The sequence below is a fragment of the Nicotiana sylvestris genome, chromosome 4, assembly GCF_000393655.2.
Source record: "Nicotiana sylvestris chromosome 4, ASM39365v2, whole genome shotgun sequence".
Taxonomy (NCBI): domain Eukaryota; kingdom Viridiplantae; phylum Streptophyta; class Magnoliopsida; order Solanales; family Solanaceae; genus Nicotiana; species Nicotiana sylvestris.
Window position 1 is genome coordinate 84,386,275 of NC_091060.1, and position 24,889 is coordinate 84,411,163.

Genomic DNA, 24,889 nt, shown 5'->3' on the forward strand with positions numbered 1-24,889 from the left:
TCATACCAGCACTAACGCACCGGATCCCATCAGAACTCCGAAGTTAAGCGATCTTGGGCGAGAGTAGTACTAGGATGGGTGACCCCATGGGAAGTCCTCGTGTTGCATCCCTTTTTTTGGCAAAATTTGTATCCTACTTCTTTTAATATATCGATGGTAGAGCCAATAAAATCACAAATGACTTTTACGCAGTGTAAACGATATTTTTTTTACATGAATGATAAAAAAAATTAAAGAGGATCTTGACATGTCACTACGTCTTGGTTTCGAAGGCGGCATCCGTAAAAATACATAAAATCAAAAGAGGAATCGCGTAAAACGGATAAATGAGCGTAAAGTTATGTCGTTTTAAGGCTTCACACTTTCGCACCTAGAGCGGAAGGAGGAAGGGTAATAAGAAAATTTAGAGTGCAAGGAATGTTGGATGCGATCATACCAGCACTAACGCACCGGATCCCATCAGAACTCCGAAGTTAAGCGTGCTTGGGCGAGAGTAGTACTAGGATGGGTGACCCCCTGGGAAGTCCTCGTGTTGCATCCTTTTTTTTGGCAAAATTTGTATCCTACTTCTTTTAATATATCGATGGTAGATCCAATAAAATCACAAATGACTTTTACGCAGTGTAAACGATATTTTTTTTACATGAATGATAAAAAAAAATTAAAGAGGATCTTGACATGTCACTACGTCTTGGTTTCGAAGGCGGCATCCGTAAAAATACATAAAATCAAAAGAGGAATCGCGTAAAACGGATAAATGAGCGTAAAGTTATGTCGTTTTAAGGCTTCACACTTTCGCACCTAGAGCGGAAGGAGGAAGGGTAATAAGAAAATTTAGAGTGCAAGGAATGTTGGATGCGATCATACCAGCACTAACGCACCGGATCCCATCAGAACTCCGAAGTGAAGCGTGCTTGGGCGAGAGTAGTACTAGGATGGGTGACCCCCTGGGAAGTCCTCGTGTTGCATCCTTTTTTTTGGCAAAATTTGTATCCTACTTCTTTTAATATATCGATGGTAGATCCAATAAAATCACAAATGACTTTTACGCAGTGTAAACGATATTTTTTTTACATGAATGATAAAAAAAAATTAAAGAGGATCTTGACATGTCACTACGTCTTGGTTTCGAAGGCGGCATCCGTAAAAATACATAAAATCAAAAGAGGAATCGCGTAAAACGGATAAATGAGCGTAAAGTTATGTCGTTTTAAGGCTTCACACTTTCGCACCTAGAGCGGAAGGAGGAAGGGTAATAAGAAAATTTAGAGTGCAAGGAATGTTGGATGCGATCATACCAGCACTAACGCACCGGATCCCATCAGAACTCCGAAGTGAAGCGTGCTTGGGCGAGAGTAGTACTAGGATGGGTGACCCCCTGGGAATTCCTCGTGTTGCATCCCTTTTTTTGGCAAAATTTGTATCCTACTTCTTTTAATATATCGATGGTAGAGCCAATAAAATCACAAATGACTTTTACGCAGTGTAAACGATATTTTTTTTACATGAATGATAAAAAAAATTAAAGAGGATCTTGACATGTCACTACGTCTTGGTTTCGAAGGCGGCATCCGTAAAAATACATAAAATCAAAAGAGGAATCGCGTAAAACGGATAAATGAGCGTAAAGTTATGTCGTTTTAAGGCTTCACACTTTCGCACCTAGAGCGGAAGGAGGAAGGGTAATAAGAAAATTTAGAGTGCAAGGAATGTTGGATGCGATCATACCAGCACTAACGCACCGGATCCCATCAGAACTCCGAAGTTAAGCGTGCTTGGGCGAGAGTAGTACTAGGATGGGTGACCCCCTGGGAAGTCCTCGTGTTGCATCCTTTTTTTTGGCAAAATTTGTATCCTACTTCTTTTAATATATCGATGGTAGATCCAATAAAATCACAAATGACTTTTACGCAGTGTAAACGATATTTTTTTTACATGAATGATAAAAAAAATTAAAGAGGATCTTGACATGTCACTACGTCTTGGTTTCGAAGGCGGCATCCGTAAAAATACATAAAATCAAAAGAGGAATCGCGTAAAACGGATAAATGAGCGTAACGTTATGTCGTTTTAAGGCTTCACACTTTCGCACCTAGAGCGGAAGGAGGAAGGGTAATAAGAAAATTTAGAGTGCAAGGAATGTGGGATGCGATCATACCAGCACTAACGCACCGGATCCCATCAGAACTCCGAAGTCAAGCGTGCTTGGGCGATAGTAGTACTAGGATGGGTGACCCCCTGGGAAGTCCTCGTGTTGCATCCCTTCTTTTGGAAAAATTTGTATCCTACTTCTTTTAATATATCGATGGTAGAGCCAATAAAATCACAAATGACTTTTACGTAGTGTAAACGATATTTTTTTACATGAATGATAAAAAAAAATTAAAGAGGATCTTGACATGTCACTACGTATTGGTTTCGAAGGCGGCATCCGTAAAAATACATAAAATCAGAAGAGGAATCGCGTAAAACGGATAAATGAGCGTAACGTTATGTCGTTTTAAGGCTTCACACTTTCGCACCTAGAGCGGAAGGAGGAAGGGTAATAAGAAAATTTAGAGTGCAAGGAATGTCGGATGCGATCATACCAGTACTAACGCACCGGATCCCATCAGAACTCCGAAGTTAAGCGTGCTTGGGCGAGAGTAGTACTAGGATGGGTGACACCCTAGGAAGTCCTCGTGTTGCATCCATTTTTTTGGCAAAATTTGTATCCTACTTCTTTTAATATATCGATGGTAGAGCCAATAAAATCACAAATGACTTTTACGCAGTGTAAACGATATTTTTTTACATGAATGATAAAAAAAATTAAAGAGGATCTTGACATGTCACTACGTCTTGGTTTCGAAAGAGGCATCCGTAAAAATACATAAAATCAAAAGAGGAATCGCGTAAAACGGATAAATGAGCGTAAAGTTATGTCGTTTTAAGGCTTCTCACTTTCGCACCTAGAGCGGAAGGAGGAAGGGTAATAAGAAAATTTAGAGTGCAAGGAATGTCGGATGCGATCATACCAGCACTAATGCACCGGATCCCATCAGAACTCCGAAGTGAAGCGTGCTTGGGCGAGAGTAGTACTAGGATGGGTGACCCCTTGGGAAGTCCTCGTGTTGCATCCCTTTTTTTGGCAAAATTTGTATCCTACTTCTTTTAATATATCGATGGTAGAGCCAATAAAATCACAAATGACTTTTACGCAGTGTAAACGATATTTTTTTTACATGAATGATAAAAAAAATTAAAGAGGATCTTGACATGTCACTACGTCTTGGTTTCGAAGGCGGCATCCGTAAAAATACATAAAATCAAAAGAGGAATCGCGTAAAACGGATAAATGAGCGTAAAGTTATGTCGTTTTAAGGCTTCACACTTTCGCACCTAGAGCGGAAGGAGGAAGGGTAATAAGAAAATTTAGAGTGCAAGGAATGTTGGATGCGATCATACCAGCACTAACGCACCGGATCCCATCAGAACTCCGAAGTTAAGCGTGCTTGGGCGAGAGTAGTACTAGGATGGGTGACCCCCTGGGAATTCCTCGTGTTGCATCCCTTTTTTTGGCAAAATTTGTATCCTACTTCTTTTAATATATCGATGGTAGAGCCAATAAAATCACAAATGACTTTTACGCAGTGTAAACGATATTTTTTTTACATGAATGATAAAAAAAATTAAAGAGGATCTTGACATGTCACTACGTCTTGGTTTCGAAGGCGGCATCCGTAAAAATACATAAAATCAAAAGAGGAATCGCGTAAAACGGATAAATGAGCGTAAAGTTATGTCGTTTTAAGGCTTCACACTTTCGCACCTAGAGCGGAAGGAGGAAGGGTAATAAGAAAATTTAGAGTGCAAGGAATGTTGGATGCGATCATACCAGCACTAACGCACCGGATCCCATCAGAACTCCGAAGTTAAGCGTGCTTGGGCGAGAGTAGTACTAGGATGGGTGACCCCCTGGGAAGTCCTCGTGTTGCATCCTTTTTTTTGGCAAAATTTGTATCCTACTTCTTTTAATATATCGATGGTAGATCCAATAAAATCACAAATGACTTTTACGCAGTGTAAACGATATTTTTTTTACATGAATGATAAAAAAAATTAAAGAGGATCTTGACATGTCACTACGTCTTGGTTTCGAAGGCGGCATCCGTAAAAATACATAAAATCAAAAGAGGAATCGCGTAAAACGGATAAATGAGCGTAACGTTATGTCGTTTTAAGGCTTCACACTTTCGCACCTAGAGCGGAAGGAGGAAGGGTAATAAGAAAATTTAGAGTGCAAGGAATGTGGGATGCGATCATACCAGCACTAACGCACCGGATCCCATCAGAACTCCGAAGTCAAGCGTGCTTGGGCGATAGTAGTACTAGGATGGGTGACCCCCTGGGAAGTCCTCGTGTTGCATCCTTTTTTTTGGCAAAATTTGTATCCTACTTCTTTTAATATATCGATGGTAGATCCAATAAAATCACAAATGACTTTTACGCAGTGTAAACGATATTTTTTTTACATGAATGATAAAAAAAAATTAAAGAGGATCTTGACATGTCACTACGTCTTGGTTTCGAAGGCGGCATCCGTAAAAATACATAAAATCAAAAGAGGAATCGCGTAAAACGGATAAATGAGCGTAAAGTTATGTCGTTTTAAGGCTTCACACTTTCGCACCTAGAGCGGAAGGAGGAAGGGTAATAAGAAAATTTAGAGTGCAAGGAATGTTGGATGCGATCATACCAGCACTAACGCACCGGATCCCATCAGAACTCCGAAGTTAAGCGCGCTTGGGCGAGAGTAGTACTAGGATGGGTGACCCCCTGGGAAGTCCTCGTGTTGCATCCTTTTTTTTGGCAAAATTTGTATCCTACTTCTTTTAATATATCGATGGTAGATCCAATAAAATCACAAATGACTTTTACGCAGTGTAAACGATATTTTTTTTACATGAATGATAAAAAAAATTAAAGAGGATCTTGACATGTCACTACGTCTTGGTTTCGAAGGCGGCATCCGTAAAAATACATAAAATCAAAAGAGGAATCGCGTAAAACGGATAAATGAGCGTAAAGTTATGTCGTTTTAAGGCTTCACACTTTCGCACCTAGAGCGGAAGGAGGAAGGGTAATAAGAAAATTTAGAGTGCAAGGAATGTTGGATGCGATCATACCAGCACTAACGCACCGGATCCCATCAGAACTCCGAAGCTAAGCGTGCTTGGGCGAGAGTAGTACTAGGATGGGTGACCCCCTGGGAAGTCCTCGTGTTGCATCCTTTTTTTTGGCAAAATTTGTATCCTACTTCTTTTAATATATCGATGGTAGATCCAATAAAATCACAAATGACTTTTACGCAGTGTAAACGATATTTTTTTTACATGAATGATAAAAAAAATTAAAGAGGATCTTGACATGTCACTACGTCTTGGTTTCGAAGGCGGCATCCGTAAAAATACATAAAATCAAAAGAGGAATCGCGTAAAACGGATAAATGAGCGTAACGTTATGTCGTTTTAAGGCTTCATACTTTCGCACCTAGAGCGGAAGGAGGAAGGGTAATAATAAAATTTAGAGTGCAAGGAATATCGGATGTGATCATACCAGCACTAACGCACCGGATCCCATCAGAACTCCGAAGCTAAGCGTGCTTGGGCGAGAGTAGTACTAGGATGGGTGACCCCCTGGGAAGTCCTCGTGTTGCATCCTTTTTTTTGGCAAAATTTGTATCCTACTTCTTTTAATATATCGATGGTAGATCCAATAAAATCACAAATGACTTTTACGCAGTGTAAACGATATTTTTTTTACATGAATGATAAAAAAAAATTAAAGAGGATCTTGACATGTCACTACGTCTTGGTTTCGAAGGCGGCATCCGTAAAAATACATAAAATCAAAAGAGGAATCGCGTAAAACGGATAAATGAGCGTAAAGTTATGTCGTTTTAAGGCTTCACACTTTCGCACCTAGAGCGGAAGGAGGAAGGGTAATAAGAAAATTTAGAGTGCAAGGAATGTTGGATGCGATCATACCAGCACTAACGCACCGGATCCCATCAGAACTCCGAAGTTAAGCGTGCTTGGGCGAGAGTAGTACTAGGATGGGTGACCCCCTGGGAAGTCCTCGTGTTGCATCCTTTTTTTTGGCAAAATTTGTATCCTACTTCTTTTAATATATCGATGGTAGATCCAATAAAATCACAAATGACTTTTACGCAGTGTAAACGATATTTTTTTTACATGAATGATAAAAAAAAATTAAAGAGGATCTTGACATGTCACTACGTCTTGGTTTCGAAGGCGGCATCCGTAAAAATACATAAAATCAAAAGAGGAATCGCGTAAAACGGATAAATGAGCGTAAAGTTATGTCGTTTTAAGGCTTCACACTTTCGCACCTAGAGCGGAAGGAGGAAGGGTAATAAGAAAATTTAGAGTGCAAGGAATGTTGGATGCGATCATACCAGCACTAACGCACCGGATCCCATCAGAACTCCGAAGTTAAGCGTGCTTGGGCGAGAGTAGTACTAGGATGGGTGACCCCCTGGGAAGTCCTCGTGTTGCATCCTTTTTTTTGGCAAAATTTGTATCCTACTTCTTTTAATATATCGATGGTAGATCCAATAAAATCACAAATGACTTTTACGCAGTGTAAACGATATTTTTTTTACATGAATGATAAAAAAAAATTAAAGAGGATCTTGACATGTCACTACGTCTTGGTTTCGAAGGCGGCATCCGTAAAAATACATAAAATCAAAAGAGGAATCGCGTAAAACGGATAAATGAGCGTAAAGTTATGTCGTTTTAAGGCTTCACACTTTCGCACCTAGAGCGGAAGGAGGAAGGGTAATAAGAAAATTTAGAGTGCAAGGAATGTTGGATGCGATCATACCAGCACTAACGCACCGGATCCCATCAGAACTCCGAAGTTAAGCGTGCTTGGGCGAGAGTAGTACTAGGATGGGTGACCCCCTGGGAAGTCCTCGTGTTGCATCCTTTTTTTTGGCAAAATTTGTATCCTACTTCTTTTAATATATCGATGGTAGATCCAATAAAATCACAAATGACTTTTACGCAGTGTAAACGATATTTTTTTTACATGAATGATAAAAAAAAATTAAAGAGGATCTTGACATGTCACTACGTCTTGGTTTCGAAGGCGGCATCCGTAAAAATACATAAAATCAAAAGAGGAATCGCGTAAAACGGATAAATGAGCGTAAAGTTATGTCGTTTTAAGGCTTCACACTTTCGCACCTAGAGCGGAAGGAGGAAGGGTAATAAGAAAATTTAGAGTGCAAGGAATGTTGGATGCGATCATACCAGCACTAACGCACCGGATCCCATCAGAACTCCGAAGTTAAGCGTGCTTGGGCGAGAGTAGTACTAGGATGGGTGACCCCCTGGGAAGTCCTCGTGTTGCATCCTTTTTTTTGGCAAAATTTGTATCCTACTTCTTTTAATATATCGATGGTAGATCCAATAAAATCACAAATGACTTTTACGCAGTGTAAACGATATTTTTTTTACATGAATGATAAAAAAAAATTAAAGAGGATCTTGACATGTCACTACGTCTTGGTTTCGAAGGCGGCATCCGTAAAAATACATAAAATCAAAAGAGGAATCGCGTAAAACGGATAAATGAGCGTAAAGTTATGTCGTTTTAAGGCTTCACACTTTCGCACCTAGAGCGGAAGGAGGAAGGGTAATAAGAAAATTTAGAGTGCAAGGAATGTTGGATGCGATCATACCAGCACTAACGCACCGGATCCCATCAGAACTCCGAAGTTAAGCGTGCTTGGGCGAGAGTAGTACTAGGATGGGTGACCCCCTGGGAAGTCCTCGTGTTGCATCCTTTTTTTTGGCAAAATTTGTATCCTACTTCTTTTAATATATCGATGGTAGATCCAATAAAATCACAAATGACTTTTACGCAGTGTAAACGATATTTTTTTTACATGAATGATAAAAAAAATTAAAGAGGATCTTGACATGTCACTACGTCTTGGTTTCGAAGGCGGCATCCGTAAAAATACATAAAATCAAAAGAGGAATCGCGTAAAACGGATAAATGAGCGTAAAGTTATGTCGTTTTAAGGCTTCACACTTTCGCACCTAGAGCGGAAGGAGGAAGGGTAATAAGAAAATTTAGAGTGCAAGGAATGTTGGATGCGATCATACCAGCACTAACGCACCGGATCCCATCAGAACTCCGAAGTTAAGCGTGCTTGGGCGAGAGTAGTACTAGGATGGGTGACCCCATGGGAAGTCCTCGTGTTGCATCCCTTTTTTTGGCAAAATTTGTATCCTACTTCTTTTAATATATCGATGGTAGAGCCAATAAAATCACAAATGACTTTTACGCAGTGTAAACGATATTTTTTTTACATGAATGATAAAAAAAATTAAAGAGGATCTTGACATGTCACTACGTCTTGGTTTCGAAGGCGGCATCCGTAAAAATACATAAAATCAAAAGAGGAATCGCGTAAAACGGATAAATGAGCGTAAAGTTATGTCGTTTTAAGGCTTCACACTTTCGCACCTAGAGCGGAAGGAGGAAGGGTAATAAGAAAATTTAGAGTGCAAGGAATGTTGGATGCGATCATACCAGCACTAACGCACCGGATCCCATCAGAACTCCGAAGCTAAGCGTGCTTGGGCGAGAGTAGTACTAGGATGGGTGACCCCCTGGGAAGTCCTCGTGTTGCATCCTTTTTTTTGGCAAAATTTGTATCCTACTTCTTTTAATATATCGATGGTAGATCCAATAAAATCACAAATGACTTTTACGCAGTGTAAACGATATTTTTTTTACATGAATGATAAAAAAAAATTAAAGAGGATCTTGACATGTCACTACGTCTTGGTTTCGAAGGCGGCATCCGTAAAAATACATAAAATCAAAAGAGGAATCGCGTAAAACGGATAAATGAGCGTAAAGTTATGTCGTTTTAAGGCTTCACACTTTCGCACCTAGAGCGGAAGGAGGAAGGGTAATAAGAAAATTTAGAGTGCAAGGAATGTTGGATGCGATCATACCAGCACTAACGCACCGGATCCCATCAGAACTCCGAAGTTAAGCGTGCTTGGGCGAGAGTAGTACTAGGATGGGTGACCCCCTGGGAAGTCCTCGTGTTGCATCCTTTTTTTTGGCAAAATTTGTATCCTACTTCTTTTAATATATCGATGGTAGATCCAATAAAATCACAAATGACTTTTACGCAGTGTAAACGATATTTTTTTTACATGAATGATAAAAAAAAATTAAAGAGGATCTTGACATGTCACTACGTCTTGGTTTCGAAGGCGGCATCCGTAAAAATACATAAAATCAAAAGAGGAATCGCGTAAAACGGATAAATGAGCGTAAAGTTATGTCGTTTTAAGGCTTCACACTTTCGCACCTAGAGCGGAAGGAGGAAGGGTAATAAGAAAATTTAGAGTGCAAGGAATGTTGGATGCGATCATACCAGCACTAACGCACCGGATCCCATCAGAACTCCGAAGTGAAGCGTGCTTGGGCGAGAGTAGTACTAGGATGGGTGACCCCCTGGGAAGTCCTCGTGTTGCATCCTTTTTTTTGGCAAAATTTGTATCCTACTTCTTTTAATATATCGATGGTAGATCCAATAAAATCACAAATGACTTTTACGCAGTGTAAACGATATTTTTTTTACATGAATGATAAAAAAAAATTAAAGAGGATCTTGACATGTCACTACGTCTTGGTTTCGAAGGCGGCATCCGTAAAAATACATAAAATCAAAAGAGGAATCGCGTAAAACGGATAAATGAGCGTAAAGTTATGTCGTTTTAAGGCTTCACACTTTCGCACCTAGAGCGGAAGGAGGAAGGGTAATAAGAAAATTTAGAGTGCAAGGAATGTTGGATGCGATCATACCAGCACTAACGCACCGGATCCCATCAGAACTCCGAAGTTAAGCGTGCTTGGGCGAGAGTAGTACTAGGATGGGTGACCCCCTGGGAAGTCCTCGTGTTGCATCCTTTTTTTTGGCAAAATTTGTATCCTACTTCTTTTAATATATCGATGGTAGATCCAATAAAATCACAAATGACTTTTACGCAGTGTAAACGATATTTTTTTTACATGAATGATAAAAAAAAATTAAAGAGGATCTTGACATGTCACTACGTCTTGGTTTCGAAGGCGGCATCCGTAAAAATACATAAAATCAAAAGAGGAATCGCGTAAAACGGATAAATGAGCGTAAAGTTATGTCGTTTTAAGGCTTCACACTTTCGCACCTAGAGCGGAAGGAGGAAGGGTAATAAGAAAATTTAGAGTGCAAGGAATGTTGGATGCGATCATACCAGCACTAACGCACCGGATCCCATCAGAACTCCGAAGTCAAGCGTGCTTGGGCGAGAGTAGTACTAGGATGGGTGACCCCCTGGGAAGTCCTCGTGTTGCATCCTTTTTTTTGGCAAAATTTGTATCCTACTTCTTTTAATATATCGATGGTAGATCCAATAAAATCACAAATGACTTTTACGCAGTGTAAACGATATTTTTTTTACATGAATGATAAAAAAAAATTAAAGAGGATCTTGACATGTCACTACGTCTTGGTTTCGAAGGCGGCATCCGTAAAAATACATAAAATCAAAAGAGGAATCGCGTAAAACGGATAAATGAGCGTAAAGTTATGTCGTTTTAAGGCTTCACACTTTCGCACCTAGAGCGGAAGGAGGAAGGGTAATAAGAAAATTTAGAGTGCAAGGAATGTTGGATGCGATCATACCAGCACTAACGCACCGGATCCCATCAGAACTCCGAAGCTAAGCGTGCTTGGGCGAGAGTAGTACTAGGATGGGTGACCCCCTGGGAAGTCCTCGTGTTGCATCCTTTTTTTTGGCAAAATTTGTATCCTACTTCTTTTAATATATCGATGGTAGATCCAATAAAATCACAAATGACTTTTACGCAGTGTAAACGATATTTTTTTTACATGAATGATAAAAAAAAATTAAAGAGGATCTTGACATGTCACTACGTCTTGGTTTCGAAGGCGGCATCCGTAAAAATACATAAAATCAAAAGAGGAATCGCGTAAAACGGATAAATGAGCGTAAAGTTATGTCGTTTTAAGGCTTCACACTTTCGCACCTAGAGCGGAAGGAGGAAGGGTAATAAGAAAATTTAGAGTGCAAGGAATGTTGGATGCGATCATACCAGCACTAACGCACCGGATCCCATCAGAACTCCGAAGCTATGCGTGCTTGGGCGAGAGTAGTACTAGGATGGGTGACCCCCTGGGAAGTCCTCGTGTTGCATCCCTTTTTTTGGATAAATTTGTATCCTACTTCTTTTAATATATCGATGGTAGAGCCAATAAAATCACAAATGACTTTTACGCAGTGTAAACGATATTTTTTTTACATGAATGATAAAAAAAATTAAAGAGGATCTTGACATGTCACTACGTCTTGGTTTCGAAGGCGGCATCCGTAAAAATACATAAAATCAAAAGAGGAATCGCGTAAAACGGATAAATGAGCGTAAAGTTATGTCGTTTTAAGGCTTCACACTTTCGCACCTAGAGCGGAAGGAGGAAGGGTAATAAGAAAATTTAGAGTGCAAGGAATGTTGGATGCGATCATACCAGCACTAACGCACCGGATCCCATCAGAACTCCGAAGTCAAGCGTGCTTGGGCGAGAGTAGTACTAGGATGGGTGACCCCCTGGGAAGTCCTCGTGTTGCATCCTTTTTTTTGGCAAAATTTGTATCCTACTTCTTTTAATATATCGATGGTAGATCCAATAAAATCACAAATGACTTTTACGCAGTGTAAACGATATTTTTTTTACATGAATGATAAAAAAAAATTAAAGAGGATCTTGACATGTCACTACGTCTTGGTTTCGAAGGCGGCATCCGTAAAAATACATAAAATCAAAAGAGGAATCGCGTAAAACGGATAAATGAGCGTAAAGTTATGTCGTTTTAAGGCTTCACACTTTCGCACCTAGAGCGGAAGGAGGAAGGGTAATAAGAAAATTTAGAGTGCAAGGAATGTTGGATGCGATCATACCAGCACTAACGCACCGGATCCCATCAGAACTCCGAAGCTAAGCGTGCTTGGGCGAGAGTAGTACTAGGATGGGTGACCCCCTGGGAAGTCCTCGTGTTGCATCCCTTTTTTTGGATAAATTTGTATCCTACTTCTTTTAATATATCGATGGTAGAGCCAATAAAATCACAAATGACTTTTACGCAGTGTAAACGATATTTTTTTTACATGAATGATAAAAAAAATTAAAGAGGATCTTGACATGTCACTACGTCTTGGTTTCGAAGGCGGCATCCGTAAAAATACATAAAATCAAAAGAGGAATCGCGTAAAACGGATAAATGAGCGTAACGTTATGTCGTTTTAAGGCTTCACACTTTCGCAAATAGAGCGGAAGGACGAAGGGTAATAAGAAACTTTTGAGTGCAAGGAATGTCGGATGCGATCATACCAGCACTAACGCACCGGATCCCATCAGAACTCCGAAGTCAAGCGTGCTTGGGCGATAGTAGTACTAGGATGGGTGACCCCCTGGGAAGTCCTCGTGTTGCATCCCTTTTTTTGGCAAAATTTGTATCCTACTTCTTTTAATATATCTATGGTAGAGCCATTAAAATCACAAATGACTTTTACGCAGTGTAAACGATATTTTTTTTACATGAATGATAAAAATAAATTAAAGAGGATCTTGACATGTCACTACGTCTTGGTTTCGAAGGCGGCATCCATAAAAATACATAAAATCAAAAGAGGAATCGCGTAAAACGGATAAATGAGCGTAAAGTTATGTCGTTTTAAGGCTTCACTCTTTCGCACCTAGAGCGGAAGGAGGAAGGGTAATAAGAAAATTTAGAGTGCAAGGAATGTCGGATGCGATCATACCAGCACTAACGCACCGGAACCCATTAGAACTCCGAAGTTAAGCGTGCTTGGGCGAGAGTGTTACGAGGATGGGTGACCCCCTGGGAAGTCCTCGTGTTGCATCCTTTTTTTTGGCAAAATTTGTATCCTACTTCTTTTAATATATCGATGGTAGATCCAATAAAATCACAAATGACTTTTACGCAGTGTAAACGATATTTTTTTTACATGAATGATAAAAAAAAATTAAAGAGGATCTTGACATGTCACTACGTCTTGGTTTCGAAGGCGGCATCCGTAAAAATACATAAAATCAAAAGAGGAATCGCGTAAAACGGATAAATGAGCGTAAAGTTATGTCGTTTTAAGGCTTCACACTTTCGCACCTAGAGCGGAAGGAGGAAGGGTAATAAGAAAATTTAGAGTGCAAGGAATGTTGGATGCGATCATACCAGCACTAACGCACCGGATCCCATCAGAACTCCGAAGTTAAGCGTGCTTGGGCGAGAGTAGTACTAGGATGGGTGACCCCCTGGGAAGTCCTCGTGTTGCATCCTTTTTTTTGGCAAAATTTGTATCCTACTTCTTTTAATATATCGATGGTAGATCCAATAAAATCACAAATGACTTTTACGCAGTGTAAACGATATTTTTTTTACATGAATGATAAAAAAAAATTAAAGAGGATCTTGACATGTCACTACGTCTTGGTTTCGAAGGCGGCATCCGTAAAAATACATAAAATCAAAAGAGGAATCGCGTAAAACGGATAAATGAGCGTAAAGTTATGTCGTTTTAAGGCTTCACACTTTCGCACCTAGAGCGGAAGGAGGAAGGGTAATAAGAAAATTTAGAGTGCAAGGAATGTTGGATGCGATCATACCAGCACTAACGCACCGGATCCCATCAGAACTCCGAAGTTAAGCGTGCTTGGGCGAGAGTAGTACTAGGATGGGTGACCCCCTGGGAAGTCCTCGTGTTGCATCCTTTTTTTTGGCAAAATTTGTATCCTACTTCTTTTAATATATCGATGGTAGATCCAATAAAATCACAAATGACTTTTACGCAGTGTAAACGATATTTTTTTTACATGAATGATAAAAAAAAATTAAAGAGGATCTTGACATGTCACTACGTCTTGGTTTCGAAGGCGGCATCCGTAAAAATACATAAAATCAAAAGAGGAATCGCGTAAAACGGATAAATGAGCGTAAAGTTATGTCGTTTTAAGGCTTCACACTTTCGCACCTAGAGCGGAAGGAGGAAGGGTAATAAGAAAATTTAGAGTGCAAGGAATGTTGGATGCGATCATACCAGCACTAACGCACCGGATCCCATCAGAACTCCGAAGTCAAGCGTGCTTGGGCGAGAGTAGTACTAGGATGGGTGACCCCCTGGGAAGTCCTCGTGTTGCATCCTTTTTTTTGGCAAAATTTGTATCCTACTTCTTTTAATATATCGATGGTAGATCCAATAAAATCACAAATGACTTTTACGCAGTGTAAACGATATTTTTTTTACATGAATGATAAAAAAAAATTAAAGAGGATCTTGACATGTCACTACGTCTTGGTTTCGAAGGCGGCATCCGTAAAAATACATAAAATCAAAAGAGGAATCGCGTAAAACGGATAAATGAGCGTAAAGTTATGTCGTTTTAAGGCTTCACACTTTCGCACCTAGAGCGGAAGGAGGAAGGGTAATAAGAAAATTTAGAGTGCAAGGAATGTTGGATGCGATCATACCAGCACTAACGCACCGGATCCCATCAGAACTCCGAAGCTAAGCGTGCTTGGGCGAGAGTAGTACTAGGATGGGTGACCCCCTGGGAAGTCCTCGTGTTGCATCCTTTTTTTTGGCAAAATTTGTATCCTACTTCTTTTAATATATCGATGGTAGATCCAATAAAATCACAAATGACTTTTACGCAGTGTAAACGATATTTTTTTTACATGAATGATAAAAAAAAATTAAAGAGGATCTTGACATGTCACTACGTCTTGGTTTCGAAGGCGGCATCCGTAAAAATACATAAAATCAAAAGAGGAATCGCGTAAAACGGATAAATGAGCGTAAAGTTATGTCGTTTTAAGGCTTCACACTTTCGCACCTAGAGCGGAAGGAGGAAGGGTAATAAGAAAATTTAGAGTGCAAGGAATGTTGGATGCGATCATACCAGCACTAACGCACCGGATCCCATCAGAACTCCGAAGTTAAGCGTGCTTGGGCGAGAGTAGTACTAGGATGGGTGACCCCCTGGGAAGTCCTCGTGTTGCATCCTTTTTTTTGGCAAAATTTGTATCCTACTTCTTTTAATATATCGATGGTAGATCCAATAAAATCACAAATGACTTTTACGCAGTGTAAACGATATTTTTTTTACATGAATGATAAAAAAAAATTAAAGAGGATCTTGACATGTCACTACGTCTTGGTTTCGAAGGCGGCATCCGTAAAAATACATAAAATCAAAAGAGGAATCGCGTAAAACGGATAAATGAGCGTAAAGTTATGTCGTTTTAAGGCTTCACACTTTCGCACCTAGAGCGGAAGGAGGAAGGGTAATAAGAAAATTTAGAGTGCAAGGAATGTTGGATGCGATCATACCAGCACTAACGCACCGGATCCCATCAGAACTCCGAAGCTAAGCGTGCTTGGGCGAGAGTAGTACTAGGATGGGTGACCCCCTGGGAAGTCCTCGTGTTGCATCCTTTTTTTTGGCAAAATTTGTATCCTACTTCTTTTAATATATCGATGGTAGATCCAATAAAATCACAAATGACTTTTACGCAGTGTAAACGATATTTTTTTTACATGAATGATAAAAAAAAATTAAAGAGGATCTTGACATGTCACTACGTCTTGGTTTCGAAGGCGGCATCCGTAAAAATACATAAAATCAAAAGAGGAATCGCGTAAAACGGATAAATGAGCGTAAAGTTATGTCGTTTTAAGGCTTCACACTTTCGCACCTAGAGCGGAAGGAGGAAGGGTAATAAGAAAATTTAGAGTGCAAGGAATGTTGGATGCGATCATACCAGCACTAACGCACCGGATCCCATCAGAACTCCGAAGTTAAGCGTGCTTGGGCGAGAGTAGTACTAGGATGGGTGACCCCCTGGGAAGTCCTCGTGTTGCATCCTTTTTTTTGGCAAAATTTGTATCCTACTTCTTTTAATATATCGATGGTAGATCCAATAAAATCACAAATGACTTTTACGCAGTGTAAACGATATTTTTTTTACATGAATGATAAAAAAAAATTAAAGAGGATCTTGACATGTCACTACGTCTTGGTTTCGAAGGCGGCATCCGTAAAAATACATAAAATCAAAAGAGGAATCGCGTAAAACGGATAAATGAGCGTAAAGTTATGTCGTTTTAAGGCTTCACACTTTCGCACCTAGAGCGGAAGGAGGAAGGGTAATAAGAAAATTTAGAGTGCAAGGAATGTTGGATGCGATCATACCAGCACTAACGCACCGGATCCCATCAGAACTCCGAAGTTAAGCGTGCTTGGGCGAGAGTAGTACTAGGATGGGTGACCCCCTGGGAAGTCCTCGTGTTGCATCCTTTTTTTTGGCAAAATTTGTATCCTACTTCTTTTAATATATCGATGGTAGATCCAATAAAATCACAAATGACTTTTACGCAGTGTAAACGATATTTTTTTTACATGAATGATAAAAAAAAATTAAAGAGGATCTTGACATGTCACTACGTCTTGGTTTCGAAGGCGGCATCCGTAAAAATACATAAAATCAAAAGAGGAATCGCGTAAAACGGATAAATGAGCGTAAAGTTATGTCGTTTTAAGGCTTCACACTTTCGCACCTAGAGCGGAAGGAGGAAGGGTAATAAGAAAATTTAGAGTGCAAGGAATGTTGGATGCGATCATACCAGCACTAACGCACCGGATCCCATCAGAACTCCGAAGCTAAGCGTGCTTGGGCGAGAGTAGTACTAGGATGGGTGACCCCCTGGGAAGTCCTCGTGTTGCATCCTTTTTTTTGGCAAAATTTGTATCCTACTTCTTTTAATATATCGATGGTAGATCCAATAAAATCACAAATGACTTTTACGCAGTGTAAACGATATTTTTTTTACATGAATGATAAAAAAAAATTAAAGAGGATCTTGACATGTCACTACGTCTTGGTTTCGAAGGCGGCATCCGTAAAAATACATAAAATCAAAAGAGGAATCGCGTAAAACGGATAAATGAGCGTAAAGTTATGTCGTTTTAAGGCTTCACACTTTCGCACCTAGAGCGGAAGGAGGAAGGGTAATAAGAAAATTTAGAGTGCAAGGAATGTCGGATGCGATCATACCAGCACTAACGAATCGGATCCCATCAGAACTCCGAAGTTAAGCGTGCATGGGCGAGAGTAGTACGAGGATGGGTGACCCCATGGGAAGTCCTCGTGTTGCATCCCTTTTTTTGGCAAAATTTGTATACTACTTCTTTTAATATATCGACGGTAGAGCCAATAAATTCACAAATGACTTTTACGCAGTGTAAACGATTTTTTTTTTTACATGAATGATAAAAAAAATTAAAGAGGATCGCCGGCCAAATACGATTTGATAATAAAAATAAAGAAAATATTTAAAAATTACGATTATCAACCACGACCTTACGGGCTTAGCACCGTTGCACTTGACATGTCACTACGCCTTTGTCACGAAGGCGGCATCTGTAAAAATACATAAAATCAAAAGAGGAATCGCGTAAAACGGATAAATGAGCGTAAAGTTATGTCGTTTTAAGGCTTCACAATTTTGCACCTAGAGCGGAAGGAGGAAGGGTAATAAAAAAATTTAGAGTGCAAGGAATGTCTGATGCGATCATACCAGCACTAACGCACCGGATCCCATCAGAACTCCGAAGTCTAGCGTGCTTGGGCGAGAGTAGTACTAGGATGGGTGACCCCCTGGGAAGTCCTCGTGTTGCATCCTTTTTTTTGGAAAAATTTGTATCCTACTTCTTTTAATATATCGACGGTAGAGACAATAAATTCACAAATGACTTTTACACATTGTAAACAATTTTTTTTACATGAATGATAAAAAAAAATTAAAGAGGATCGCCGGCCAAATACGATTTGATAATAAAAATAAAGAAAATATTTAAAAATTACGATTTTCAACCACGAGCTTACGGGCTTAGCACCGTTGCACTTGACATGTCACTACGCCTTGGTCTCGAAGGCGGCATCCGTAAAAATACATAAAATCAAAAGAGGAATCGCGTAAAACGCATAAATGAGCGTAAAGTTATGTCGTTTTAAGGCTTCACACTTTCGCACCTAGAGCGGAAGGAGGAAGGGTAATAAGAAAATTTAGACTGCAAGGAATGTCGGATGCGATCATACCATCACTAACGCACCGGATCCCATCAGAACTCCGAAGCTAAGCGTGCTTGGGTGAGAGTAGTACTAGGATGGGTGACCCCTTGGGAAGTCCTCGTATTGCATTCCTTTTTTTGGCAAAAATTGTATCCTACTTCGTTTAATATATCTACGGTAGAGCCAATAAATTCACAAATGACTTTCACGCATTGTAAACAATATTTTTTTTACATGAATGATAAAAAAAATTTAAAGAGGATCGCCGGCCAAATACGATTTGATAATAAAAATAAAGAAAATATTTAAAAATTACGATTATCAACCACGACCTTACGGGCTTAGCACCGCTGCACTTGACATGTCACTACGTCTTGGTCTCGAAGGCGGCATCCGTAAAAATACATAAAATCAAAAGAGGATTCGCGTAAAACGGATAAATGAGCATAAATTTATGTCGTTTTAAGGCTCACACTTTCGCACCTAGAGCGAAAGGAGGAAGGGTAATAAGAAAATTTAGAGTGCAAGGAATTTCGGATGCGATCATACCAGCACTAACGCACCGGATCCCATCAGAACTCCGAAGTTAAGCGTGCTTGGGCGAGAGTAGTAGTACTAGGATGGGTGACCCCCTGGGAAGTCCTCGTGTTGCATCCCTTCTTTTGGCAAAATTTGTATCCTACTTCTTTTAATATATCGACGGTAGAGCCAATAAATTTCACAAATGACTTTTACGCAGTGTAAACGATATTTTTTTTACATGAATGATAAAAAAAAATTAAAGAGGATCGCCGGCAAAATACGATTTGATAATACAAATAAAGAAAATATTTAAAAATTACGATTATCAACCACGACCTTACGGCCTTAGCACCGTTGCACTTGACATGTCACTACGTCTTGGTTTCGAAGGCGGCATCCGTAAAAATACATAAAATAAAAAGAGGAATCGCGTAAAATGGATAAATGAGCGTAAAGTTATGTCGTTTTAAGGCTTCACACTTTCGCACCTAGAGCGGAAGGAGGAAGGGTAATAAGAAAATTTAGAGTGCAAGGAATGTCGAATGCGATCATACCAGCACTAACGCACCGGATTCCATCAGAACTCCGAAGCTAAGCGAGCTTGGGCGAGAGTAGTCTAGGATGGGTGACCCCCTGGGAAGTCCTCGTGTTGCTCCCTTTTTTTGGTAAAATTTGTATCCTACTTCTTTTAATATATCAACGGTAGAGCCAATAAATTCACAAATGACTTTTACATAGTGTAAACGATATTTTTTTTACATGAATGATAAAAAAAAATTAGAGAGGATCGCCGGCCAAATACGATTTGATAATAAAAATAAAGAAAATATTTAAAAATTACGATTATCAACCACGACCTTACGGGCTTAGCACCGTTGCACTTGACATGTCACTACGTCTTGGTTTCGAAGGCGGCATCCGTAAAAATACATAAAATCAAAAGAGGAATCGCGTAAAACGGATAAATGAGCGTAAAGTTATGTCGTTTTAAGGCTTCACACTGTCGCACATAGAGCGGAAGGAGGAAGGGTAATAAGAAAATTTAGAGTGCAAGGAATGTCGGATGCGATAATACCAGCACTAACGCACCGGATCCCATCAGAACTCCGAAGTTAAGCGTGCTTGGGCGAGAGTAGTACTAGGATGGGTGACCCCATGGGAAGTCCTCGTGTTGCATCCCTTTTTTTGGAAAAATTTGTAGCCTACTTCTTTTAATATATCGACGGTAGAGCCAATAAATTCACAAATGACTGTTACACAGTGTAAACAATATTTATTTTACACGAATGATAAAAAAAATTTAAAGAGGATCGCCGGCCAAATACGATTTAATAATACAAATAAAGAAAATATTTAAAAATTACGATTATCGACCACGACCTTACGGGCTTAGCACCGTTGCACTTGACATGTCACTGCGTCTTGGTTTCGAAGGCGGCATCCGTAAAAATACATAAAATCAAAAGAGGAATCGCGTAAAACGGATAAATGAGCGTAAAGTTATGTCATTTTAAGGCTTCACACTTTCGCACCTAGAGCGGAAGGAGGAAGGGTAATAAGAAAATTTAGAGTGCAAGGAATGTCGGATGCGATCATACCAGCACTAATGAACCGGATCCCATCAGAACTCTGATGTTAAGCGTGCTTGGGCGAGAGTAGTACTAGGATGGGTGACCCAATGGGAAGTCCTCGTGTTGCATCCCTTTTTTTGACAAAATTTGTATCCTACTTCTTTTAATATATCGACGGTAGAGCCAATATATTCACAAATGACTTTTACGCAGTGTAAACAATATTTTTTTTTACATGAATGATAAAAAAAAAAATTAAAGAGGATCGCCGGTCATATACGATTTGATAATAAAAATAAAGAAAATATTTAAAAATTACGATTATCAACCACGACCTTACGGGCTTAGCACCGTTGCACTTGACATGTCACTACGTCTTGGTTTCGAAGGCGGCATCCGTAAAAATACATAAAATCAAAAGAGGAATCGCGTAAAACGGATAAATGAGCGTAAATTTATGTCGTTTTAAGGCTCACACTTTCGCACCTAGAGCGGAAGGAGGATGGGTAATAAGAAAATTTAGAGTGCAAGGAATGTCGGATGCGATCATACCAGCACTAACGCACCGGATCCCATCAGAACTCCGAAGTTAAGCGTGCTTGGGCGAGAGTAGTAGTACTAGGATGGGTGACCCCCTGGGAAGTGCTCGTGTTGCATCCCTTTTTTGGCAAAATTTGTATCCTACTTCTTTTAATATATCGACCGTAGAGCCAATAAATTCACAAATGACTTTTACACATTGTAAACTATATTTTTTTTACATGAATGATAAAAAAAAATTAAAGAGGATCGCCGGCTAAATACGATTTGATAATAAAAATAAAGAAAATATTTAAAAATTACGATTATCAACCACGACCTTACGGGCTTAGCACTGTTGCACTTGACATGTCACTACGCCTTGGTCTCGAAGGCGGCATCCGTAAAAATACATAAAATCAAAAGAGGAATCGCGTAAAACGGATAAATGAGCATAAAGTTATGTCGTTTTAAGGCTTCACAATTTCGCACCTAGAGCGGAAGGAGGAAGGGTAATAAGAAAATTTAGAGTGCAAGGAATGTCGGATGCAATCATACCAGCACTAATGCACCGGATCCCATCAGAACTCCAAAGTCAAGCGTGCTTGGGCGAGAGTAGTACTAGGATGGGTGACCCCCTGGGAAGTCCACGTGTTGCATCCCTTTTTTTGGCAAAATTTGTCTCCTACTTCTTTTAATATATCGACGGTAGAGCCAATAAATTCACAAATGACTTTCACGCATTGTAAACGAATTTTTTTTTACATGAATGATAAAAAAAAATTAAAGAGGATCGCCGGCCAAATAGATTTGATAATAAAAATAAAGAAAATATTTAAAAATTACGATTTTCAACCACGACCTTACGGGCTTAGCACCGTTGCACTTGACATGCCACTACGCCTTTGTCTCGAAGGCGGCATCCGTAAAAATACATAAAATCAAAAGAGGAATCGCGTAAAACGCATATATGAGCGTAAAGTTATGTCGTTTTAAGGCTTCACACTTTCGCACCTAGAGCGGAAGGAGGAAGGGTAATAAGAAAATTTAGAGTGCAAGGAGTGTCGGATGCGATCATACCAGCACTAACGCACCGGATTCCATCAGAACTCCGAAGCTAAGCGTGCTTGGGTGAGAGTAGTACTAGGATGGGTGACCCCCTGGGAAGTCCTCATGTTGCATCCCTTTTTTTGGCAAAATTTGTATCCTACTTCTTTTAATATAACGACCGTAGAGACAATAAATTCACAAATGACATTTACGCATTGTAAACGATATTTTTTTTTACATGAATGATAAAAAAAAAATTAAAGAGGATCGGCGGCCAAATATGATTTGATAAAAAAAATAAAGAAAATATTTAAAAATTACGATTATCAACCACGACCTTACGAGCTTAGCACTGTTGCACTTGACATGTCACTACGCCTTGGTCTCGAAGGCGGCATCGGTAAAAATACATAAAATTAAAAGAGGAATCGCGTAAAACGGATAAATGAGCATAATGTTATGTCGTTTTAAGGCTTCACAATTTCGCACCTAGAGCGGAAGGAGGAAGGGTAATAAGAAAATTTAGAGTGCAAGGAATGTCTGATGCGGTCATACCAGCACTAACGCACCGGATCCCATCAGAACTCCGAAGTCGAGCGTGCTTGGGCGAGAGTAGTACTAGGATGGGTGACCCCCTGGGAAGTCCTCGTGTTGCATCCCTTCTTTTGGCAAAATTTGTATCCTACTTCTTTTAATATATTGACAGTAGAGCCAATAAATTCACAAATGACTTTTACGCATTGTAAATGATATTTTTTTTTACATGAATGATAAAAAAAATATTAAAGAGGATCGCAGGCCAAATACGATTTGATAATAAAAATAAAGAAAATATTTAAAAATTACGATTATCAACCACGACCTTACGGGCTTAGCACCGTTGCATTTGACATGTCACTACGCCTTGGTCTCGAAGGCGGCATCCGTAAAAATACATAAAATCAAAAGAGGAATCGCGTAAAACGGATAAATGAGCGTAAAGTTATGTCGTTTTAAGGCTTCACACTTTCGCACCTAGAGCGGAAGGAGGAAGGGTAATAAGAAAATTTAGAGTGCAAGGAATGTCTGATGCGATCATAGCAGCACTAACGCACCGGATCCCATCAGAACTCCGAAGTCAAGCATGCTTGGGCGAGAGTAGTACTAGGATGGGTGACCCCCTGGGAAGTCCTCCTGTTGCATCCCTTTTTTTGGCAAAATTTGTATCCTACTTCTTTTAATATATCGACGGTAGAGCCAATAAATTCAAAAATGACTTTTACGCACTGTAAACAATATTTTTTTACATGAATGATAAAAAAAATTAAAGAGGATCGCCGGCCAAATACGATTTGATAATAAAAATAAAGAAAATATTTAAAAATTACGATTATCAACCACGACCTTACGGGCTTAGCACCGTTTCACTTGACATGTCACTACGCCTTGGTCTCGAAGGCGGCATCCGTAAAAATACATAAAATCAAAAGAGAAATCGCGTAAAACGGATAAATGAGCGAAAAGTTATGTCGTTTTAAGGCTTCACACTTTCGCACCTAGAGCGGAAGGAGGAAGGGTAATAAGAAAATTTAGAGTGCAAGGAATGTCGAATGCGATCATACCAGCACTAACGCCGGATCCCATCAGAACTCCGAAGTTAAGCGTGCAAGGACGAGAGTAGTACTAGGATGGGTGACCCCCTAGGAAGTCCTCGTGTTGCATCCCTTTTTTTGGCAAAATTTGTATCCTAGTTCTTTTAATATATCGACGGTAGAGCCAATAAATTCACAAATGACTTTTACGCATTGTAAACGATATTTTTTTTAAATGAATTATAAAAAAAAATTAAAGAGGATCGCCGGCCAAATACGATTTGATAAAAAAAATAAAGAAAATATTTAAAAATTACGATTATCAACCACGACCTTACGGGCTTAGCACTGTTGCACTTGACATGTCACTACGCCTTGGTCTCGAAGGCGGCATCCGTAAAAATACATAAAATCAAAAGAGGAATCGCGCAAAACGGATAAATGAGCGTAAAGTTATGTCGTTTTAAGGCTTCACACTTTCGAACCTAGGGCGGAAGGAGGAAGGGTAATAAGAAAATTTAGAGTGCAAGGAATGTCGGATGCGATGATACCAGCACTAACGCACCAGATCCCATCAGAACTCCGAAGTGAAGCGTGCTTGGGCGAGAGTAGTACTAGGATGGGTGACCCCCTAGGAAGTCCTCGTGTTGCATCCCTTTTTTTGGCAAAATTTGTATCCTAGTTCTTTTAATATATCGACGGTAGAGCCAATATATTCACAAATGACTTTTACGCATTGTAAACGATATTTTTTTTAATTGAATGATAAAAAAAAATTAAAGAGGATCGCCGGCCAAATACGATTTGATAATAAAAATAAAGAAAATATTTAAAAATTACGATTATCAACCACGACCTTACGGGCTTAGCACTGTTGCACTTGACATGGCACTACGCCTTGGTCTCGAAGGTGGCATCCGTAAAAATACATAAAATCAAAAGAGGAATCGCGTAAAACGAATAAATGAGCGTAAAGTTATGTCGGTTTAAGGCTTCACACTTTCGCACCTAGAGCGGAAGAAGGAAGGGTAATAAGAAAATTTAGAGTGCAAGGAATGTCGGATGCGATCATACCTGCACTAACGCACCAGATCCCATTAGAACTCCGAAGTTAAGCGTGCGCGGGCGAGAGTAGTACTAGGATGAGTGACCCCCTGGGAAGTCCTCGTGTTGCATCCCTTTTTTTGGCAAAATTTGTATCCTACTTCTTTTAATATATCGACGGTAGAGCCAATAAATTCACAAATGACTCTTACACATTGTAAATGATATTTTTTTTACATGAATGATAAAAAAAAAATTAAAGAGGATCGCCGGCCAAATACGATTTGATAATAAAAATAAAGAAAATATTTAAAAACTACGATTATCAACCACGACCTTACGGGCTTAGCACCGTTGCACTTGA

The 24,889-nt window shown here is 39.6% G+C and overlaps 54 non-coding genes and 1 pseudogene across 54 annotated transcripts; all 55 read left to right on the forward strand.

Moving 5' to 3' along the window:
* On the forward strand, positions 1-111 carry LOC138890832 (5S ribosomal RNA; annotated as a pseudogene).
* Positions 112-422: 311 nt separating this feature from the next.
* Positions 423-541, forward strand: LOC138891003 (5S ribosomal RNA). The gene has a single exon (XR_011407364.1). It is a non-coding gene; the product is annotated as a 5S ribosomal RNA (ribosomal RNA).
* A 312-nt stretch (positions 542-853) lies between these two features.
* Positions 854-972, forward strand: LOC138890665 (5S ribosomal RNA). Its single transcript, XR_011407067.1, has one exon. It is a non-coding gene; the product is annotated as a 5S ribosomal RNA (ribosomal RNA).
* Positions 973-1,284: 312 nt separating this feature from the next.
* On the forward strand, positions 1,285-1,403 carry LOC138890661 (5S ribosomal RNA). Its single transcript, XR_011407063.1, has one exon. It is a non-coding gene; the product is annotated as a 5S ribosomal RNA (ribosomal RNA).
* A 311-nt stretch (positions 1,404-1,714) lies between these two features.
* Positions 1,715-1,833, forward strand: LOC138891004 (5S ribosomal RNA). The gene has a single exon (XR_011407365.1). It is a non-coding gene; the product is annotated as a 5S ribosomal RNA (ribosomal RNA).
* Positions 1,834-2,144: 311 nt separating this feature from the next.
* On the forward strand, positions 2,145-2,263 carry LOC138890694 (5S ribosomal RNA). The gene has a single exon (XR_011407096.1). It is a non-coding gene; the product is annotated as a 5S ribosomal RNA (ribosomal RNA).
* A 311-nt stretch (positions 2,264-2,574) lies between these two features.
* LOC138890724 (5S ribosomal RNA) lies at positions 2,575-2,693 on the forward strand. Its single transcript, XR_011407126.1, has one exon. It is a non-coding gene; the product is annotated as a 5S ribosomal RNA (ribosomal RNA).
* A 310-nt stretch (positions 2,694-3,003) lies between these two features.
* Positions 3,004-3,122, forward strand: LOC138890662 (5S ribosomal RNA). The gene has a single exon (XR_011407064.1). It is a non-coding gene; the product is annotated as a 5S ribosomal RNA (ribosomal RNA).
* A 311-nt stretch (positions 3,123-3,433) lies between these two features.
* On the forward strand, positions 3,434-3,552 carry LOC138890736 (5S ribosomal RNA). The gene has a single exon (XR_011407138.1). It is a non-coding gene; the product is annotated as a 5S ribosomal RNA (ribosomal RNA).
* Positions 3,553-3,863: 311 nt separating this feature from the next.
* Positions 3,864-3,982, forward strand: LOC138891005 (5S ribosomal RNA). Its single transcript, XR_011407366.1, has one exon. It is a non-coding gene; the product is annotated as a 5S ribosomal RNA (ribosomal RNA).
* A 311-nt stretch (positions 3,983-4,293) lies between these two features.
* Positions 4,294-4,412, forward strand: LOC138890698 (5S ribosomal RNA). Its single transcript, XR_011407100.1, has one exon. It is a non-coding gene; the product is annotated as a 5S ribosomal RNA (ribosomal RNA).
* Positions 4,413-4,724: 312 nt separating this feature from the next.
* On the forward strand, positions 4,725-4,843 carry LOC138890686 (5S ribosomal RNA). The gene has a single exon (XR_011407088.1). It is a non-coding gene; the product is annotated as a 5S ribosomal RNA (ribosomal RNA).
* Positions 4,844-5,154: 311 nt separating this feature from the next.
* Positions 5,155-5,273, forward strand: LOC138890649 (5S ribosomal RNA). Its single transcript, XR_011407050.1, has one exon. It is a non-coding gene; the product is annotated as a 5S ribosomal RNA (ribosomal RNA).
* Positions 5,274-5,584: 311 nt separating this feature from the next.
* Positions 5,585-5,703, forward strand: LOC138890683 (5S ribosomal RNA). The gene has a single exon (XR_011407085.1). It is a non-coding gene; the product is annotated as a 5S ribosomal RNA (ribosomal RNA).
* A 312-nt stretch (positions 5,704-6,015) lies between these two features.
* Positions 6,016-6,134, forward strand: LOC138891007 (5S ribosomal RNA). The gene has a single exon (XR_011407368.1). It is a non-coding gene; the product is annotated as a 5S ribosomal RNA (ribosomal RNA).
* Positions 6,135-6,446: 312 nt separating this feature from the next.
* LOC138891008 (5S ribosomal RNA) lies at positions 6,447-6,565 on the forward strand. The gene has a single exon (XR_011407369.1). It is a non-coding gene; the product is annotated as a 5S ribosomal RNA (ribosomal RNA).
* Positions 6,566-6,877: 312 nt separating this feature from the next.
* Positions 6,878-6,996, forward strand: LOC138891009 (5S ribosomal RNA). The gene has a single exon (XR_011407370.1). It is a non-coding gene; the product is annotated as a 5S ribosomal RNA (ribosomal RNA).
* A 312-nt stretch (positions 6,997-7,308) lies between these two features.
* Positions 7,309-7,427, forward strand: LOC138891010 (5S ribosomal RNA). The gene has a single exon (XR_011407371.1). It is a non-coding gene; the product is annotated as a 5S ribosomal RNA (ribosomal RNA).
* Positions 7,428-7,739: 312 nt separating this feature from the next.
* On the forward strand, positions 7,740-7,858 carry LOC138891011 (5S ribosomal RNA). Its single transcript, XR_011407372.1, has one exon. It is a non-coding gene; the product is annotated as a 5S ribosomal RNA (ribosomal RNA).
* Positions 7,859-8,169: 311 nt separating this feature from the next.
* Positions 8,170-8,288, forward strand: LOC138890647 (5S ribosomal RNA). Its single transcript, XR_011407048.1, has one exon. It is a non-coding gene; the product is annotated as a 5S ribosomal RNA (ribosomal RNA).
* A 311-nt stretch (positions 8,289-8,599) lies between these two features.
* LOC138890650 (5S ribosomal RNA) lies at positions 8,600-8,718 on the forward strand. The gene has a single exon (XR_011407051.1). It is a non-coding gene; the product is annotated as a 5S ribosomal RNA (ribosomal RNA).
* A 312-nt stretch (positions 8,719-9,030) lies between these two features.
* Positions 9,031-9,149, forward strand: LOC138890625 (5S ribosomal RNA). Its single transcript, XR_011407026.1, has one exon. It is a non-coding gene; the product is annotated as a 5S ribosomal RNA (ribosomal RNA).
* A 312-nt stretch (positions 9,150-9,461) lies between these two features.
* On the forward strand, positions 9,462-9,580 carry LOC138890666 (5S ribosomal RNA). Its single transcript, XR_011407068.1, has one exon. It is a non-coding gene; the product is annotated as a 5S ribosomal RNA (ribosomal RNA).
* Positions 9,581-9,892: 312 nt separating this feature from the next.
* LOC138890626 (5S ribosomal RNA) lies at positions 9,893-10,011 on the forward strand. Its single transcript, XR_011407027.1, has one exon. It is a non-coding gene; the product is annotated as a 5S ribosomal RNA (ribosomal RNA).
* Positions 10,012-10,323: 312 nt separating this feature from the next.
* On the forward strand, positions 10,324-10,442 carry LOC138890669 (5S ribosomal RNA). The gene has a single exon (XR_011407071.1). It is a non-coding gene; the product is annotated as a 5S ribosomal RNA (ribosomal RNA).
* A 312-nt stretch (positions 10,443-10,754) lies between these two features.
* Positions 10,755-10,873, forward strand: LOC138890651 (5S ribosomal RNA). Its single transcript, XR_011407052.1, has one exon. It is a non-coding gene; the product is annotated as a 5S ribosomal RNA (ribosomal RNA).
* Positions 10,874-11,185: 312 nt separating this feature from the next.
* LOC138890690 (5S ribosomal RNA) lies at positions 11,186-11,304 on the forward strand. The gene has a single exon (XR_011407092.1). It is a non-coding gene; the product is annotated as a 5S ribosomal RNA (ribosomal RNA).
* A 311-nt stretch (positions 11,305-11,615) lies between these two features.
* On the forward strand, positions 11,616-11,734 carry LOC138890670 (5S ribosomal RNA). The gene has a single exon (XR_011407072.1). It is a non-coding gene; the product is annotated as a 5S ribosomal RNA (ribosomal RNA).
* Positions 11,735-12,046: 312 nt separating this feature from the next.
* Positions 12,047-12,165, forward strand: LOC138890648 (5S ribosomal RNA). Its single transcript, XR_011407049.1, has one exon. It is a non-coding gene; the product is annotated as a 5S ribosomal RNA (ribosomal RNA).
* A 311-nt stretch (positions 12,166-12,476) lies between these two features.
* Positions 12,477-12,595, forward strand: LOC138890695 (5S ribosomal RNA). Its single transcript, XR_011407097.1, has one exon. It is a non-coding gene; the product is annotated as a 5S ribosomal RNA (ribosomal RNA).
* Positions 12,596-12,907: 312 nt separating this feature from the next.
* Positions 12,908-13,026, forward strand: LOC138890747 (5S ribosomal RNA). Its single transcript, XR_011407149.1, has one exon. It is a non-coding gene; the product is annotated as a 5S ribosomal RNA (ribosomal RNA).
* Positions 13,027-13,338: 312 nt separating this feature from the next.
* LOC138890627 (5S ribosomal RNA) lies at positions 13,339-13,457 on the forward strand. The gene has a single exon (XR_011407028.1). It is a non-coding gene; the product is annotated as a 5S ribosomal RNA (ribosomal RNA).
* Positions 13,458-13,769: 312 nt separating this feature from the next.
* On the forward strand, positions 13,770-13,888 carry LOC138890628 (5S ribosomal RNA). The gene has a single exon (XR_011407029.1). It is a non-coding gene; the product is annotated as a 5S ribosomal RNA (ribosomal RNA).
* Positions 13,889-14,200: 312 nt separating this feature from the next.
* Positions 14,201-14,319, forward strand: LOC138890671 (5S ribosomal RNA). Its single transcript, XR_011407073.1, has one exon. It is a non-coding gene; the product is annotated as a 5S ribosomal RNA (ribosomal RNA).
* Positions 14,320-14,631: 312 nt separating this feature from the next.
* LOC138890653 (5S ribosomal RNA) lies at positions 14,632-14,750 on the forward strand. The gene has a single exon (XR_011407054.1). It is a non-coding gene; the product is annotated as a 5S ribosomal RNA (ribosomal RNA).
* Positions 14,751-15,062: 312 nt separating this feature from the next.
* LOC138890629 (5S ribosomal RNA) lies at positions 15,063-15,181 on the forward strand. The gene has a single exon (XR_011407030.1). It is a non-coding gene; the product is annotated as a 5S ribosomal RNA (ribosomal RNA).
* A 312-nt stretch (positions 15,182-15,493) lies between these two features.
* LOC138890654 (5S ribosomal RNA) lies at positions 15,494-15,612 on the forward strand. The gene has a single exon (XR_011407055.1). It is a non-coding gene; the product is annotated as a 5S ribosomal RNA (ribosomal RNA).
* Positions 15,613-15,924: 312 nt separating this feature from the next.
* LOC138890631 (5S ribosomal RNA) lies at positions 15,925-16,043 on the forward strand. The gene has a single exon (XR_011407032.1). It is a non-coding gene; the product is annotated as a 5S ribosomal RNA (ribosomal RNA).
* Positions 16,044-16,355: 312 nt separating this feature from the next.
* LOC138890632 (5S ribosomal RNA) lies at positions 16,356-16,474 on the forward strand. The gene has a single exon (XR_011407033.1). It is a non-coding gene; the product is annotated as a 5S ribosomal RNA (ribosomal RNA).
* Positions 16,475-16,786: 312 nt separating this feature from the next.
* Positions 16,787-16,905, forward strand: LOC138890655 (5S ribosomal RNA). The gene has a single exon (XR_011407056.1). It is a non-coding gene; the product is annotated as a 5S ribosomal RNA (ribosomal RNA).
* A 312-nt stretch (positions 16,906-17,217) lies between these two features.
* LOC138890738 (5S ribosomal RNA) lies at positions 17,218-17,336 on the forward strand. The gene has a single exon (XR_011407140.1). It is a non-coding gene; the product is annotated as a 5S ribosomal RNA (ribosomal RNA).
* Positions 17,337-17,740: 404 nt separating this feature from the next.
* Positions 17,741-17,859, forward strand: LOC138890708 (5S ribosomal RNA). The gene has a single exon (XR_011407110.1). It is a non-coding gene; the product is annotated as a 5S ribosomal RNA (ribosomal RNA).
* Positions 17,860-18,261: 402 nt separating this feature from the next.
* LOC138890713 (5S ribosomal RNA) lies at positions 18,262-18,380 on the forward strand. The gene has a single exon (XR_011407116.1). It is a non-coding gene; the product is annotated as a 5S ribosomal RNA (ribosomal RNA).
* Positions 18,381-18,783: 403 nt separating this feature from the next.
* On the forward strand, positions 18,784-18,905 carry LOC138890692 (5S ribosomal RNA). The gene has a single exon (XR_011407094.1). It is a non-coding gene; the product is annotated as a 5S ribosomal RNA (ribosomal RNA).
* A 405-nt stretch (positions 18,906-19,310) lies between these two features.
* LOC138890822 (5S ribosomal RNA) lies at positions 19,311-19,428 on the forward strand. The gene has a single exon (XR_011407225.1). It is a non-coding gene; the product is annotated as a 5S ribosomal RNA (ribosomal RNA).
* Positions 19,429-19,831: 403 nt separating this feature from the next.
* On the forward strand, positions 19,832-19,950 carry LOC138890681 (5S ribosomal RNA). Its single transcript, XR_011407083.1, has one exon. It is a non-coding gene; the product is annotated as a 5S ribosomal RNA (ribosomal RNA).
* A 404-nt stretch (positions 19,951-20,354) lies between these two features.
* On the forward strand, positions 20,355-20,473 carry LOC138890733 (5S ribosomal RNA). The gene has a single exon (XR_011407135.1). It is a non-coding gene; the product is annotated as a 5S ribosomal RNA (ribosomal RNA).
* Positions 20,474-20,879: 406 nt separating this feature from the next.
* LOC138890700 (5S ribosomal RNA) lies at positions 20,880-21,001 on the forward strand. Its single transcript, XR_011407102.1, has one exon. It is a non-coding gene; the product is annotated as a 5S ribosomal RNA (ribosomal RNA).
* A 403-nt stretch (positions 21,002-21,404) lies between these two features.
* Positions 21,405-21,523, forward strand: LOC138890687 (5S ribosomal RNA). The gene has a single exon (XR_011407089.1). It is a non-coding gene; the product is annotated as a 5S ribosomal RNA (ribosomal RNA).
* Positions 21,524-21,926: 403 nt separating this feature from the next.
* Positions 21,927-22,045, forward strand: LOC138890688 (5S ribosomal RNA). Its single transcript, XR_011407090.1, has one exon. It is a non-coding gene; the product is annotated as a 5S ribosomal RNA (ribosomal RNA).
* Positions 22,046-22,451: 406 nt separating this feature from the next.
* On the forward strand, positions 22,452-22,570 carry LOC138890717 (5S ribosomal RNA). Its single transcript, XR_011407119.1, has one exon. It is a non-coding gene; the product is annotated as a 5S ribosomal RNA (ribosomal RNA).
* A 406-nt stretch (positions 22,571-22,976) lies between these two features.
* Positions 22,977-23,095, forward strand: LOC138890780 (5S ribosomal RNA). Its single transcript, XR_011407182.1, has one exon. It is a non-coding gene; the product is annotated as a 5S ribosomal RNA (ribosomal RNA).
* A 402-nt stretch (positions 23,096-23,497) lies between these two features.
* Positions 23,498-23,614, forward strand: LOC138890762 (5S ribosomal RNA). The gene has a single exon (XR_011407164.1). It is a non-coding gene; the product is annotated as a 5S ribosomal RNA (ribosomal RNA).
* A 404-nt stretch (positions 23,615-24,018) lies between these two features.
* On the forward strand, positions 24,019-24,137 carry LOC138890704 (5S ribosomal RNA). The gene has a single exon (XR_011407106.1). It is a non-coding gene; the product is annotated as a 5S ribosomal RNA (ribosomal RNA).
* Positions 24,138-24,541: 404 nt separating this feature from the next.
* On the forward strand, positions 24,542-24,660 carry LOC138890734 (5S ribosomal RNA). Its single transcript, XR_011407136.1, has one exon. It is a non-coding gene; the product is annotated as a 5S ribosomal RNA (ribosomal RNA).
* Positions 24,661-24,889: the final 229 nt, after the last annotated feature.